Below are 16,203 nucleotides of genomic sequence, written 5' to 3' on the forward strand. Positions count from 1 at the left end.
CCATTACCTCTTCTGAATTCAGCTACAGATACACATTCTGCCTATCTTGTGTGTCACAGGGTAAGCTGGGCCCATTAGGGGATAAGGTTTCGGATCTGACCTGCAGCTCAGTGAGGAGACTAAGGGTCACATGTTGGCAGCCCACAGATAGCACCAAGAGAGTCTGAAAGCTCACACAGGCCCTGATCCTTCACCATTTAAATGAGAGGGAGCTTTCCATTGGCTTACATGGGCACAGGATCAAGCCCACGGTGAAGGAAGTAGGGAGGAGGTAGTGATGAGAGGCTGTTCAGGTGTAATAACCTGGAAAGGACTGTATTGGGCTTAGGGAGAATAGAAGGCCTGTGGAGCTCACAAAGAATTCAGCCTGAGGCCTAAGGAGAGGAGGGTTCCCTTATACCTTTGGTTGTGCCTCCTGGATGAGGCAAGTGAACAATCCTGCATCAAGGGGGTAGAGCCCTGGGCTGTGTCATAGAGTTTAAGGCCTGAAGTGACCACCATATCATCCAGTCTGACCTCCTGTGTATCACAGGCCATCAACATCACCCAGCACCCACACAACAAACCCAACAACCAAAATTAGATCAAAGTATTACAGCCCACAGGAAACTAGACTATTATGTGCTATGGGTAGCAAATAGGAAGAACCAAGGTGCACCAGTAGCTGAAGCACTGCAGTGGCAGGGATGCCACATATGCCAACCAGTTAGACCCTGAGCATGTGAGCAAGAACTAGCCAGCCACGCATCTGAGAGAGAGAAAGACAATACTCGATGCCACCTCACAGCCCTGGCCCACGACCCCACAATGTCCTATCTCCAGCTATAGCCATCCTTGATGATTCAGAGGAAGGAGATTAAAAATATACAGAATACATTGGGGGAAGAAAACCCTAGGTTTTAGGCTGTCTGAAACCCTGAGGCATGAACTTTTTAGGAACATAAGATATAAACCAGAAGTGAGCTCGGATGTTGCTGAGCATCATCACAAGCAACCTCACTCTACATTCACACTCATAAATTTGTCCAGCTCTCTCTTAAAAGTAATTAAGTTGTTTGCCCCCACAACTCCTAGTGGGAGGCTGTTCCAGAGCCTTTGATGGTTAGAAACCTTCTTCTAAGATCCAGTCTAAATTTGTTCATGGCCAGTTTATACCCATTTATTCTTGTGCTAACACAGTGCTTTAGCTTAAATAGCATTTCACCCTCCCTGGGATTTATAGAGAGCAATCATATCCCCTCCCAGGCTTCTTTTTGCTAGACTAAATAAGCCAAACTCTTCCAGTCTTTTCTCATAAAATAGGCCCTCCATTCCCCTGAGCATCCTAGTAGCTCTTCTCTGCACCTGTTCTAGTCTGAATTAATCTTTTTTAAACATGAGTGACCAGAATTATACACAGTATTTAAAATAAGGTCTTCCAGTGCCTTGTACAATGGGATTAACACTTCTCTATCGCTACTGGAAATGCCTCACATGGATAACATTTGCCTTTTTTCACAGCCGCATCACATTGTGTAGGCCAAAAAGGACTAAGCACAGAGGAGTGAAAGGAATTGTGAAATCCTGCTGTCTAGGGAATAACTGCTTGTTTCAGAGATAGACAAAGTACTTGCTTATGATTTGTTATGACTTAATAAATCAGACTTCAAGAGGCGGAACATGATTTTAAATCATAGAAGTGTAGGACTCGAAGGGCCATCAATAGGTCATCTAGTCCATTCCTCTACACTCAAAGCAGTACTAAGCAATAACTAGACCATTCCTGACAGGTGTATGCCCAACCTGTTCTTAAAAAGCTCCAATGATGGAGACTCCATAGCCTCCATAGGTGCCTGAGTGAGCATGAGTATGTCTGTGGACCAGAAGTAGAACTCAAGGCCAGAATGACGAGATGTTGGGATGTCGTAGGACCCTCAGATACTGAGAGACTTGGGAATTGCACAAGGTTAGTACCCACAAGGTTATCACCATTAGTGCTAACATCATTGGAGACATCCGATATTAATGGCATGATTATGCATTGCCATGCCCCACACTAAACATAAGGAAAGTGCTTCTGTGATTGCGTCTGTGTCCATGTTCCCTAATACTTTCAATGAAGCAGTTATGAAGAAATCTATGTTTTTCACTATGTTACAAAGATAAAAATCATAAGTCTAATTCTCCCTTTCCTTAAAGTGGGTGAAGCAAACTGGCATGGACACAAGGCAAATTACACAAAAGGTAACAGAGAAGCTCTGTTACATGGTCTCCTGTACCTGCAGAATCCCTTCCGTGACAAATCTAAGAATGTAGGCCTCTGCTACTCAGGTGACAGCAAGCTGGGGTGGATGAAAGGGATACTACACAGTCACAGGGATGCACAGTAAGTCAGGGATAGTGGGGTTCCTTAGGAATTTACACTGCCATGAGAAGGGGGTGCCAAGAAGCATGCAGAACAGAAGGCCGTCCCTGAGGATGCTTTCCCTTCCCCACAGAGCCTTTGTTAATTGATTTCAATGGGACTTCTCAGAGTGAGTAAGGGGTGATGAAGACTCTTGTTATCAGAAATACATGATGGAAACAGCCCTCCAAAAACAGACTTATAAAGTTAGGATCTAACAGAATCAATTGCCTACATTAACCTCATTTCTTCATTGAAGTAATTTCAATATTAGTTAATAAATCAAAGATATAAGGTTTTATAAGAAGTTTCGTATTTACCAATATCACAACAGCACACTTAAAAAAATATTGTTCTTCATCACCAGACCAGTTGTCATATTACCTCATTCATCATACTGTAGGGACCTGAGCAAAACTGAAGCACTGGAGAACGACAACATTTAATACATGTTTCTTACTGTATGAGCCTTTCCCTCTTCCACATCTTATCTTAGCCTGTTTTCTTTCATTCTTTTTTTCAGTTATTGTAGTCAGGTGAATATAAATACTAGAAAAATATTGTAAAACATAGCAATATTTACTTCAGACCATAATTTATCGTATCGGACATTAAAAATACATTAAGGAAAACATCCACTATCGCTATAGGTTTTTTTTATTTTTGTTTTTGCTTGCTACTGTTTGTCATTCCCTCATGGCCACCTCTGTTTCCTCTCTTCCTCCCACCCAGGTATCCTGAGCAGAGAATCAGGCCCATTGAAATTATTGTGTTCCTCATGCAGGTTTGTACAGGAATTCCTTCTAATAGAAATGAATGACAAATACCAGCAGCAAGATACAATTAAATGCATACCTGTAATTTGGGAGCTACCTATTTACCGAGAATATAAGCAATATTTTGTCTCATGTACCCCTGTTGTTTTCTAACGTTAGCCTCCATGTCCTGATGTATTCAAAAGTGAATTTTCTCCTTTTTCTTTATCCATCCAAATTGAATGGGCAACAAACAAAAAAATCCATTTCTAAGTGCTACTGCAGAGTGCATGTACAGCCATCAAATACATCCTACACTGCTATTAGTTTTGCAACAAAGAAATGCTTCTATCAGATGGGTCTTATCAACAAAATTAAACAGGAATGATAAATGGCTTGCTAATATTCTCCCGTGAGGGAGTTTTTAAATGGGTCACATTGTTCTTCTCTATACTGGTAACCTAAAATAGAAGTTATTATATCAACAGTGGTTTGAGGATAATGAAACATTATCTGATATTGAGTTTGGGCTATATGTTTCACTGAAAATGAAGGCTACACAGGTGCAGTGACTGAAAATTATTATAATTTAATTTTTGATTTTTCTATTTGTGGTCCACATCCTCCATAGTAAAAAAATGCAGCCAGAACTTTGATTAAAGAAAAATGCTCCCTATCTTTAGAAAATGAAAAAAATGAGAGATCGTTGTGAGAGCATGGTATTGCAGAACTTTCTTCTCCCTCTTTGTAGACCTATAGGCCAAATTCTCTGCTGGTGTAAACCAGTGCAGCTCCACTGATTTCAATGGTGAGGCTCCAATTTGCACCAGCAAAGAATTTGGCTCCATGAGTTTGCAGCCAAAGTTGCCTCAAGTTCTAAGAAAGAGAGTGTAATATAAGTAAAAATACAAATTGTATTTTTCTCACAAATCTTAAATGAACAAAGAGATTATTAGTACAAACTGAACACAATCTCATTTTACAGTGCACTAGCTAGCAGATGCACAGCTGCATCTTAACAGCAGCAAGGCAAACACAAGCTGCCCACAGACACCAAAAAATTATCATGAAGATGTAGCGCCCCCAAGACAAACATGTAGGCCATTCAGTAGTCGCCAGCACCTCAAGGAGGGTTATTGACATTCACCTTCTCATGCTTAGGAGACATGGAAATGAAAGCTCTCATGCTTGTGAGAAAAGTCCTACTTAAGATTGTACTCAGGCAGTGCCACATGTTAAGATTCTGGCCATAAGTGGCCAGCTGAGAATTCCTCTGGCAGAGGGGATGTGCCTTCTGACATAGGACAGGCTCCTGCTCCAGATGTGCCCCCACTTCCAGCAGAGGTAGCAAACCAGTGGAGGGAAAGTGTGTGTCAGGGGTGGGGGAAGCCTAGGGACCTTATGCCATTCTGCCCTAGGCTGCTCACAATCATGCTGTAGCCAGGGCCGACTCCAGCATTTCTTCCCAAGCAGAAGAAGAAGAAGAAGAAGAAGAAGAAAGTTGATCGCAGCACTTCAGCAGCAGCGCCACTGTGCCACTCCATTCTTCAGCAGCAGTTCAGTGGCAGGTCCTTCACTCCCTCTCTTCCTCTTCGGTGCCACTTCGGTGGCAGCTCAAAGAGGAAGAGAGTGAATGAGGGACTTGCCGCCAAATTCCCGCCGAAGACCTGGACGTGCCGCCCCGATACCGGACAGAGTGCTGCCCCTTTGTATTGGCTGCCCCAAGCACCTGCTTCCTTCGCTGGTGCCTGGAGCCGGCCCTATCTGCAGCCAGCCAGTGAGAATTAGGGAGCCATAACCATCTCCCTGATGGTCTCACCCCACCACCATCTACTATGCTGAGCAAAGCTTGGACACAGGAGGGACCAGAATCACACCCAAAGCCTTAAAATAAGGCTGACATGGGACTTAAGTAGCACAGTAGCCTTATTTGGAACCTCTGCACAGAGGGGAATTTCTCCCAAAGAGAGAGACTAATAAAATCTGCACATTAAATCCATTTCTTATGGAGGAAAGTGCTTGTTAATGTCTCCAATGTGCAACTGACAAGTGTTTGAAAGTCACAGGAAAATGAAGTGCTGAAAGACTAAATATTTAAGGCTTCTTTTTCTATTTATATGCACTTTATTCCCACAGATCCCAGCAGTCTGCAGCCCAGGGACAGCCTGTGAGAATTTGGGCTCTACTAAATGAGTAGTTAGTGTAAGTCTCCAGGTAGATCAGCAGAGCTAAATTAATACAGGGCCCCTCAGGTGAGACCTAGAGAACTTGAGTAGCAGAGATATTTAGCAATGATCTAATTGTGGTTGGAAATGAGGGATTAAATGGACACAGGTAAGGTCCAAGAGTTACAGGAGATTGTGAGAGCAACACTGGGCTCAGTGTGATGAGAAGCCAGCCCGGAGGACAAGGCCCAGTAACACAACCAGCAGGCCAAGAGTCAAAAATGTCTAGACAGCTTCAGGAATTAGTTATGGGCATGATAATGAGCAGGATTTCAATCGCTGTGTAGGGTCTTGGGGGTGACGTTTAAAGAAAAATAGGGAATTTGGAGGTTGGGGGAGAGGAAAAGGATGTGCTGCTGATTATTCAGAATTCTATATATGATGGGGTTGCTGTTTCTCACGTTGATTTCTTGTATTTTTAAGTATGAGTCAGAGGTGCCTCTTGTTAATGTTGTTTTCTAAATCTAAAGAATGAATCACTAAATATAGGGCCTATCAGGGCTGGCCTTACCATGAGGTGAACTGAGGCGGCCATCTCAGGTGCCAGACTGTGGGGGGTGCCCTAGACCCAGAGTGTAGAACATTGTGTCTGCTGCTGGTGCATATGTATTCTCTCTGCTCTAGATACACAGGGATGGTGGAGGAAGGAGGGCACAAGAGACATAACTAACAGACAGGAGAAAAGGTGAGAGGGAATAACAGAAAGCAGCAGGAGCTGCAGGGAGAGAGAGGAGGAGGAGCCTCTTATATACCTCTCTAGCACCCCAGGAGCCTGGACTGATTAACACCAGCTTCTCAGGGAGCTTCCTGTTTCCTGCTGCTTCCCTGAACCCACCTGAGGAGAACAGGCAGTCAACTGAAGTAGTAGGACCCAGTTAGGCCTTTAAGATGCTGATATCTTCCCTCACTCAGGCCCTGCTACCAGCCTGCTTATTTGTCCCCTTCAATTGAGTGTTGAGAGCCACTATAGCTAGCACAGAACAGCAGTCATGAGTGAAAGAAGAAAACGTCCCTCTGGGGCAGCATTCAGAAAAAGAAAGAAAGCAAAGGAAGCTTTTCTATCTAAGCAGGAAGGAGCTCTCCTGAGATACATAGACACAAACATTCATGGTTAGCCTTCCAGCCCCAGTGAGGATGTGAGTGGTGAGGAGATGCCTGATCTTCCAGTTAGTCAGAGTGCAGGTGACCTGGCAGCTACTGCAGCATCCATATCTCCATCTCAAATGGATGTAACCATGCACATTCCTGAAGAAAAGTGTAGATCAGAGAAGAGTGTGATGGAGGTGCAAGAAACACTGCTGCTGAGTTTAGTTCCTTAAGTCTAGATGATCCAGGACTGTGGACCCACTTGAGCAGTAGCCTGAGGGACTTCCTTGCACTGCATGGGCCACAGCAAGTGAAAAACTTCATGTTCCCCAAAGACAATGAAAATAGACGTTTCCAACCAACACATTACTGGCATGAAATCCCCAATGGTGACAAAGTGGAGAGGCCATGGCTTATGTTCTCAAAAACCCAGAATGCTGCATACTGTTTTTGTTGCAAACTCTTCCAGTCTAATGTTCCAGCCACAGTGGATTCTACAGGAACAAAGGACTGGAAAAATGTGGCTAGAAATCTGGCATGCCATGAGAAGGCAGCAAATCACCAGAGAGCATTCCATAGGTGGAAAGAACCACCATAGATGATCAGCATCAAGAGAAGATTGCATCAGAGTCTCTTTACTGGCAAAATGTTCTGAAAAGGCTCATTGCCATTGTGAGAATGCTTGCTACCCAAAACCTAGCACTGTGTGGCACTTCAGATCAGCTGTATGTGCCAAACAATGGAAACTTCCTTAAAATTGTGGAGCTGATGGCTGAGTATGATGCTGTACTCCAGGAGCATCTAAGAAGAGTCACCACCCAAGAAATGTACACACACCCCACTATCTTGGAAAAACAATTCAAAATGAGATCATACAGTTACTGGCAACAAAGTCAAACAGAAGATTGTGGCAGATCTGAAGTCAGCAAGATATTACTCTGTTATTCTGGACTGCACACCTGACATCAGCCTTATGAAACAAATGACTTTAATGGTGCGTTTTGTAACAAAAGAACCTAGTGAAAATGTCCCTGCAATGGTAACTGTCAGAGAGCATTTTCTATATGACATTGATGATACTACAGGAGCTTGTATGACAAATGTGCTTCATAAAAAGCTGGAAGATACAGGAATTGCAATAGCTGACAAGAGAGGTCAGGGTCACGACAATGGTGCCAACATGAGAGGAAAGAACAGAGGAGTGCAGACACAGATCCGAGAGTTAAACCCTCGAGCTTTTTTTGTCCCGTGCAGTTCTCATTCATTGAACTTGGTGGTCAGTGATGCAGCATCAGTTTCTAGTGAGGCTGCTGAATTTTTTAATGTAATTCAAAGCATCTATGTATTTTTCTTTGCATCAGCTCATTACTGGCAAATTTTGAAGCAACATCTGGGAACATCCTCTCTGACACTGAAACCACTGAGTGCCACACGATGGAAAAGTCGAGTGGAGCCGATAAAGCCTATCAAACACCAAATTGGGAAGATAGATGATGCCATAAGGGCCATTATGGAGGATAATGCTATGACAGGAACTGTTCATGGGAGAACAGTGGCAGAGAGAAATGGAATCACCAGAAACATACATAGCTTCAAATTTCAGTGTGGCTTAGTGTTGTGGCATGGCATACTATTTGAAATAAATGTTGTAAGCAAGATACTCCAAGGTGTTGACCCTGATATATCTGGAGCAATGGAACAACTGAACAAAGCAAAGTCATACCCACAGTCTTATCAGTCAGATGAGGGCTTTCAAAACGTTCTGGAGAGTGCACAGAAGTTGGCAGAGGAACTTCACTCTAAAGCTATTTTCCTACCCATTCAAGAATACAAGAGTCACCAAAGAAGAAGACATTTTGATTATGAGGCACGGGATAATGCCATAAGAGACCCCAAACAACAATTCAAAGTTGAATTCTTTAACCAGGTGCTAGACTGTGCAATACGGTCAGTTGAAGAACGTTTCATGCAGCTCAAAGAACACAGCAGTATATTTGGGATGTTGTATGATATTCCAAAACTCCTCACTATACCTGAAGAAGACCTACACCAGCAATGCAGGGCACTAGAGACAGTGTTGACACATGATGACATGAGTGATATTGATGCGAGTGAGTTAGGTGATGAACTGAAAGCTCTTCCAAGATACATTTCAGCAGGATCAACTCCAAAGGCTGTTCAGGAATATATGTACACAAATGAGATGACTACCCTCTTTCCAAATGCTTTTGTTGCTCTGTGCATACTTCTAACACTTCCTGTAACAGTTGCCAGTGGAGAACGCAGCTTCTCCAAGCTGAAGTTAATAAAAATAAAATCTATGCTCCACAATGACACAGGAGAGGCTGGTCAGCCTTGCAACCATCTCAATAGAGCATGAGCTGACCCAGACTGTGGACCTTCAGGAAGCAGTTCAAATCTTTGCAACCAAGAAGGCATGGAAAGCACCACTTTGATTATTCAAAAATATAAAAATGCCAGTGTTTACTATGCAGACAAAAAAAGTTACATTTGCTGTTCAGGCGTTTGAAAGTTAAGTGTTACTTAAAATTTTTGAACAAGGCATTTTAAGTTGTTAGTTCTCCTTTATTGGGGTAGGTAGCAGAGCAGTACCATGAGAGGAGTAGAACAGGAAGAAGGCAGAAATTGAGACCTTTCAAAGTTTTAGCCCAAGCGAAGGGATATGGGGACGTCATTTGAGCTCCCCGTTTCAGGTGCCAAAATGTTGTGGGCCGGCCCTAGTGCCTATCACCACAGCAAGTACAAGAATGTGTATTGTTTCTTTAAAATTTTATTCAGAAGCTAGGCAGAAGGAGCATGGACAAGGTTTTAAGCGGATGCTGTACAGTGAAGCAGAGAGGGAGAATGTGAGTGAATAGTTTTATGGATAATATTGTTTTCTGTATTCTGACAGAGTTTCTTGTTCAGTGTTAAAATAAAGCAACTCTTTATGATTCTTTACCATGATAAACCATTACAGTATCTAAGTACTATCTCCATTGTCATTCCTAATGCTGAAACTACCAAATTGGGTGCTAATTGTCATAGTGGCATGTGCAATGTGGCTATAAGAACATAAGAACATAAGAACATAAGAAAGGCCGTACCGGGTCAGACCAAAGGTCCATCTAGCCCAGTATCTGTCTACCGACAGTGGCCAATGCCAGGTGCCCCTGAGGGAGTGAACCTAACAGGCAATGATCAAATGATCTCTCTCCTGCCATCCATCTCCATCCTCTGACGAACAGAGGCTAGGGACACCATTCTTACCCATCCTGGCTAATAGCCATTTATGGACTTAGCCACCATGAATTTATCCAGTCCCCTTTTAAACATTGTTATAGTCCTAGCCTTCACAACCTCCTCAGGTAAGGAGTTCCACAAGTTGACTGTGCGCTGCGTGAAGAAGAACTTCCTTTTATTTGTTTTAAACCTGCTGCCTATTAATTTCATTTGGTGACCCCTAGTTCTTGTATTATGTGAATAAGTAAATAACTTTTCCTTATCCACTTTCTCAACATCACTCATGATTTTATATACCTCTATCATGTCCCCTTAGTCTTCTCTTTTCCAAACTGAAGAGTCCTAGCCTCTTTAATCTTTCCTCATATGGGACCTTCTCTAAACCCCTAATCATTTTAGTTGCTCTTTTCTGAACCTTTCTAGTGCTAGAATATCTTTTTGAGGTGAGGAGACCACATCTGTACACAGTATTCGAGATGTGGGCGTACCATGGATTTATATAAGGGCAATAATATATTCTCAGTCTTATTCTCTATCCCCTTTTAATGATTCCTAACATCCTGTTTGCTTTTTGACCACCTCTGCACACATCTTCAGAGAACTATCCACGATGACTCCAGGATCTTTTTCCTGACTCGTTGTAGCTAAATTAGCCCCATCATGTTGTATGTATAGTTGGGGTTATTTTTTCCAATGTGCACTACTTTACATTTATCCACATTAAATTTCATTTGCCATTTTGTTGCCCAATCACTTAGTTTTGTGAGATCTTTTGAAGTTCTTCACAATCTGCTTTGGTCTTAACTATCTTGAGTAGTTTAGTATCATCTGCAAACTTTGCCACCTCACTGTTTACCCCTTTCTCCAGATCATTTATGAATAAATTGAATAGGATTGGTCCTAGGACTGACCCTTGGGGAACACCACTAGTTACCCCTCTCCATTCTGAGAATTTACCATTAATTCCTACCCTTTGTTCCCTGTCCTTTAACCAGTTCTCAATCCATGAAAGGACCTTTCCTTTTATCCCATGACAGCTTAATTTACGTAAGAGCCTTTGGTGAGGGACCTTGTCAAAGGCTTTCTGGAAATCTAAGTACACTATGTCCAAAGGATCCCCCTTGTCCACATGTTTGTTGACCCTTCAAAGAACTCTAATAGATTAGTAAGACACGATTTCCTTTACAGAAACCATGTTGACTATTGCTCAAGAGTTTATGTTTTTCTATGTGTCTGACAATTTTATTCTTTACTATTGTTTCAACTAATTTGCGGTCTGTAATATCACCCCTAGAGCCCTTTTTAAATATTGGCGTTACATTAGCTAACTTCCAGTCATTGGGATTTAAAGGACAGGTTACAAACCTTAGTTAATAGTTCCACATTTGAGTTCTTTCAGAACTCTTGGGTGAATGCCATCTGGTCCCGTGACTTGTTAATGTTGAGTTTATCAATTAATTCCAAAACCTCCTCTACTGATACTTCAATTTGTGACAGTTCCTCAGATTTGTCACCTACAAAAGCCAGCTCAGGTTTGGGAATCTCCTAACATCCTCAGCCGTGAAGACTGAGGCAAAGAATATATTTAGTTTCTCATGACTTTATCATCTTTAGCGCTCCGTTTGTATTTTACTGGTTGTTTAGCAGGCTTCCTGCTTCTGATGTACTTAAAAACATTTTGTTATTACCTTTGGAGTTTTAGCCGTCTAGCCGTTCTTCAAACTCCTCTTTGGCTTTTCTTATTACACTCTTGCACTTAAGTTGGCAGCGTTTGTGCTCCTTTCTATTTGCCTCACTAGGATTTGACTTCCACTTTTAAAGGAAGTCTTTTATCTTTCACTGCTTCTTTTACATGGTGGTTAAGCCACGGTGGCTCTTTTTTAGTTCTTTTACAGTTTTTCTTAATTTGGGGTATACATTGAAGTTGGGCCTCTATTATGGTGTCTTTAAAATTTCACTTTAGTCAATGTACCTTTTAACTTTTGTCTAACTAACCCCCTCATTTTTGTATAGTTCCCCCTTTTGAAATTAAAGGCCACAGTGGTGGGCAGTTGGGATGTTCTTCCCACCACAGGGATGTTGAATGCTATTGTATTATGGTCACTATTTCCAAGCGGTCCTGCTATAGTTACCTCTTGGACCAGCTCCTGCGCTCCTCTCAGGATTAAATCTAGAGTCGTACCAGCTGCTCCATGAAGCAGTCATTTAAAGTATCGAGAAATTTTATCTCTGCATTTCGTCCTATCATTACACTAGGAGCTGGTCTCAGACTGAAACTATTAAATCCTATTTCCAGACTCTCACAGAAGGTTCTGAAAGTTTTGAGAGAGCAACAGTGATGAAATTGGTCAGAAAATAAATAAATTTTAAAAATCACATTATTTGATGATTGATGGAAAAATGAGTCAGAAATATTACTTGCTGCATACTATTAGATTATTTATAACAGCAGGTCAATAATGAAAAATGCAATTTGTGATTAATTTACTTGTGGAAAAATACCCCAAAATCCTCATATAAATTTTCCCCAATGAATAATTCAAACAGCTCCACTTCATAGGCAAACAAGGATAGCAACTGAAAAAGCTAATTTAAATGTGCTGTTGGCAAATGTCAAATTTATTTTGTGTTAGCATAATTTTAGTTTAGTGAATTCTGTTTATGCATTAAAATAGATTTTGTAATAAATCTTCTGGGGTTATAGTTTGTGTTTTGAAATCTTCTCATGAAGGGAAGACAAGAGTTTAAAAATACCATGTTTAAGACCAAGAGTGAAATTAATAATCCTTTCACATTTCGTGCTCCTTCCTGATGTAAGTGTTAATCATCCTACTGCAGTAGGTCAATCTCTGCTATAGAAATGCTTCAGATAATCTTCAGTGGCATTTCCTTAAACCATCCATTGCAATGTCTAAATCGAGATTTGGAAGGAGTGGACAAGGCTTAGACAACAATATACCATTTCTTTTTCAAAAACAGCTGACAGAAGGAAATTGATATAAAATGAATTAACTCATTAGAACTGTAGTTCACATTAGAAAATTCAAAACAGACTGCCTGGAATGGTTTAGGTCTAGCATGGGGTTAACATCAGTTCCTTGTTTAGGTGTGTCAGTGTTCTAATCTATTGCTCCAGTTACAGAAAGGTTCATGAGCACAATATACTGGCGTGTTCATGTTCAGATGACCTTATACTTTCCTGTCTACATGGGTAAAATACTATGTGCAGTTGACGCACGCACGTGCACACACACACACTGTTGTTGAGATTTGGCTTGATATATGTGAAGGCTGGTGTAATTTATTTCATTAAGAACTGGTTGGCAGAGGACAGTGCTGTAAACATATTCTCTTTAGGAAGCTGTACTAGTATATAGTCCAGAAACTTAGCAAACACATCAATGAATCAAGGATTCTTCTCATGGCTGATTTATAGTCAACAGGGGATTTCTTAAAAATTGGGCTTCTATATGCTCACCATCTGTCATCTTCTGGCTGTCAGACTAGGCTCCTTAGTCTACTTGTAAGTTTGATCTCTGTTTCTCCAAGTGTATCACAAAATGTACTCTCTTCATTTTAAGAAGTAACAGGTGTCAGTCAAACTACTTGATGGAACTTCCTAGTCTATGATAACGATACTGTAGTGTAATTTTGTAAAAATAATGGATTTTTAATAATATGAAACCTCACTGCAGCCCTGTCTCATATTTGCTGACAAGTGGCTTTGACAAGTGGCAAATAATAGAGGGCCAGGTTGTACCTTCAAAGACTTTCCCAAATTGACCTACCCCCTAAGAGGGTGTTGCACACACTCCACTCTGTGTCTGGCCGGTAGAAGAGAGTGGGAGCAGGTTCACTGCCATCCCTTTGAGATGGTGAGTATTCCTAGGCTGGCAGCAGTCCTTGCACTCATAAGAGCCCATGTGTTGAAGTTTGCCTGTCCCCTGCATCGGGGGGAGCAAGGAAGGATCCTTGCATCCTCTCCTCACTACCATGTGTATTTAGCCAATGGCCAGACATAGATTATCCCAAATCATGTTGTTTATTAAGGATTATGATGAGGAGGTTGTATATGTTATGTGTTTCTGTGCTGAGGCTATGTTCTAATTGTGACAGCCTATAAAATGGTGTGCAGTTAAAAATCATTTGAGGGAAATCCCCTTTTTGACTGTGAACTGATACGATCAGTGCAAATGGTGATCAATAAAATCAAATTCCATGAAATGTGAGGGGGTTTGTAATGTATCTGAAAAGGATGTGAAATATCTACAGTGTTTGTCTTCCACATATGGTATATTAAAAGTGCTGAAAACCTTTTTCTTACATTTTAAAGGCTTCCCCCTTCTGGAATCTGTTATAATATGTCCCAACGTGTTTTTGGGGAGAGTTCCATCACCGGGTTCCCTAAACTAAATGTTTGTATTTGTGTTTCAAGAACATACTGTGTATATTCCAATTCTTGCACAATAGGTGCATCAATAGGTGTGAAGCTGACAGAGGAGTTTGAGAGAGAGTTTGACAGCGGGAGGCCTATGATGGTTAGGAAGACCCTAAACACCTGTGCCAGCACTGCTTTTGTCTCCTCCACCTGCACCGGTAGCCAGATCCTGGTGTGGTTTTGCAGGGACTGTGACTTGCAATTCCCACTTACCAGGCTGGGGGGACCATCCAATGTGAAAGGTGCCTGCTGGTGTAATCTCTCAGGCAGCAGATGGGAGAGCTAAAGGAGGAGGTGGCTAGGTTGAGAAGCATCTGAATCCATGAGAACTTCCTGGACAGTCTCCACGTGGAGACAGCTGAGGTAGCTGTCCCAGTACACAGGACTGCTGACACACCACTGGTGGAGGAGGAGATGGCTCAGGGTGGACACTGGCAGCTGGTTACTTCTGGCAGCGGGTAGTGCTCCACCCCTGCTCCAAACCCTCCCACCATGGTAATAGGAAACCGTTATGCTCTTCTTGATACAGGAGAGAAGGAATTACCCCCTACAGCGGAGGAGAAGCCTCGTACCCCTAAGGCTGGCAGATCTGTTGCCACCACTGCGAATAGGAAACATAGGGTAGTGGTGGTCAGAGACTCTTTTTCTGAGGGGGACGGAGGTGCCCATCTGTCACCCTGACAATTCATCTTGAGAGGTATGCTGCCTTCCAAGGGCCTGTATCCGAGACATTATGGAGGCATTGTCAAGGATTATCCAGCCCTCTGACTACTACCCCATGCTACTCATCCATGTGGGCATAAATGATACTGCAAGGTGTGACACTGAGCAGATCAAGAGAAACTACAGGGCTCTGGGAGTACGGGTGAAGGAGTTTGGAGCACAGGTGGTATTCTCTTCCATCCCTCCTGTCAAAGGTAGGGGCCCGGGCAGAGACAGGTGCATCGTGGAGGTGACTGCCTGGCTGCAAAGATGGTGTCACCAGGAGGGCTTTGACTTCCTCGACCACAGGATGCTATTCAAGGAGGGACTGCTAGGCAGAGATGGCGTTCACCTTTCAAGGAGGGGAAAGACCCTATTTGCACACAGACTGGCTAACCTAGTGAGGAGGGCTTTAAACTAGGTTTGACGGGGACAGGTTAGCAAAGCCCACAGGTAAGTGGGGAACATGGAGACCTGGGAGATGGGTCAGAAATAGGAGGGAGCATGGGCTATAATGGTGGAGAGAAAGGAGGGTCAGGGCAAAACTGGGATGCAAGATCAAATCAGTATCTTAGATACTTACATACAAATGCGAGAAGTATGGGTAATAAGCAGGAAGAACTGGAAGTGCTAATAAATAAATACAACTATGACATTGTTGGCATCACTGAAACTTGGTGGGATAATACACATGATTGGAATGTTGGTGTGGATGGGTACAGCTTGCTCAGGAAGGATAGACAGGGGAAACAGGGAGGAGGTGTTGCCTTATACATTAAAAATGTGCACACTTGGACCGAGGTGGAGATGGACACAGGAGACGGAAGAGTTGAGAGTCTTTGGGTTAGGCTAAAAGGGGTAAAAAACAAGGGTGATGTCATGCTAGGAGTCTACTAAAGGCCACCTAACCAGGTGGAAGAAGTGGATGAGGCTTTTTTTAATCAACTAACAATATCATCCAAAGCCCAAGATTTGGTGGTGATGGGGGACTTCAACTATACAGATATATACTGGAAAATAACACAGCGAGGCACAGACTATCCAATAAGTTTTTGGACTGTATTGCAGACAACTTTTTATTTCAGAAGGCTGAAAAAGCTACTGGGGGGAAGCTGTTCTAGACCCGATTTTAACAAATAGCGAGGAACTCATTGAGAATTTGAAAGTGGAAGGCAGCTTGGGTGAAAGTGATCATGAAATCATAGAGTTCACAATTCTAAGGAAGGGTAGAAGGGAGTACAGCAAAATAGAGACAATGGATTTCAGGAAGGTGGATTTTGGTAAGCTCAGAGAGCTGGTAGGTAAGGTCCCATGGGAATCAAGACTGAGGGGAAAAACAACTGAGGAGAGTTGGCAGTATTTCAAAGGGAC

The sequence above is a fragment of the Mauremys reevesii genome, linkage group 2 (genome assembly GCF_016161935.1).
Source record: "Mauremys reevesii isolate NIE-2019 linkage group 2, ASM1616193v1, whole genome shotgun sequence".
Classification (NCBI taxonomy): Eukaryota; Metazoa; Chordata; order Testudines; family Geoemydidae; genus Mauremys; species Mauremys reevesii.